Source organism: Onychostruthus taczanowskii, unplaced genomic scaffold, assembly GCF_017590055.1.
Source record: "Onychostruthus taczanowskii isolate IOZ18803 unplaced genomic scaffold, ASM1759005v1 scaffold16, whole genome shotgun sequence".
Classification (NCBI taxonomy): Eukaryota; Metazoa; Chordata; class Aves; order Passeriformes; family Passeridae; genus Onychostruthus; species Onychostruthus taczanowskii.
In genome coordinates this window covers 10779247-10780581 of record NW_024498795.1, presented here as the reverse complement: position 1 = coordinate 10780581, position 1335 = coordinate 10779247, and positions in this window count along the sequence as shown.

Sequence of the window (1335 nt, the reverse complement as noted above, 5' to 3'; positions counted from 1 at the left end):
AGCAGATTTCATCTGCCTGCCTCCCGTTTGTTTTACTGTATGCACAGATGCACAGATGAACATTGCCTCAGGAAAAAGATCTGCAGAAACCCCTTCACTTGCAGATTTGTAGAATAAGCTATTTGGATCTCAGCACAAGTATTTTCTCTCAATGCACATGCATAATTTTCTCGTGAATGGGATTTATGGGTGCACATCAAAAGAGGATAATCCCTAAGGGCTCAGTTTAAACCAACAATAGCAAAGAAATTCAGGAATCTCTCACCAGAGCATGCCCTGCTTTGCCTACTTTGCTTTGCCTATATCACGAAGACTTTGAATGAAATCTCTGGCAGCCAGGCAAAACAGGACATGAATTGGCTTTATGACTGTTCATTTTTAAAGGCATACAATTAAGCCCTTAGGAATTTACTGGCTTCCTAATGAGAGGAAATCAGCTGTGGGAGATAGTGTTGGTGACAGCTGGATGCGGGCAAGGTGAAGGAACGCTGACCCCCACCACAGGTTTGGGTGGCAGCACTGTGGCTGTACTCACAAAAGTGAGCACTCTTAACAGGTTTTGCTTAGATATGAAGGGCAGAGGCTGTGAAATACAAAAGTGGTGCTATGCAGGTGGCATTAGCACCGTGATGAGGATAGGGCTGGGGTGAGGGTGCTTGGAGTTTGGACCATTTCAGTGCTATTCCTGAGCTACAGAGGCCTGATCCATAGGTCTAAACCAGAGGCTGTGGTGTGGGTCCCCCACCCTGGGGGCTGGCTTCCCAGCATGCTGCTGGAGCAGGGGCCCACTTTGAATAATACTAATATAACACTTGTATAATAAGTTATAATACTTGTTGTTATTATAACTAACAACAACAACAATAGAAAAATAATAACTATGCAACCCAAAATATCAATAAAATGTAATTTTCTGTAATTATATAAAACTGCATGCTGATATAATTAGTATGTCTTCGAGTGTAACTGATTCTATTATAATCCAATATAATCCATTCTGCTAAATAATAATAAAAAGAAGAAGCACAACAACGATGATAATAATGACAATAATTACAATAATGACAATGACAATGACAATAATAATAATAATAATAATAATAAATAATAATAATAATAATAATAAAAAGATACTCCCTTCCCGCCCCAAAAAGAACCTTCAAAGAGCAATAGTAGCCAGCACCCCATGAGCACAAAGTGCTGCGGGAGGCGGGAGGGAGGCGCCGGCCCCGCGCCCCGCCCCGGCCCCGCGCAGCCCGGGCGCGGAGCGGTGCGGGCCGGGCTGCGCGGGCGGGCGCGGCGCGGCGCGGAGCGGGGCGGAGGCGGAGCGCTGCG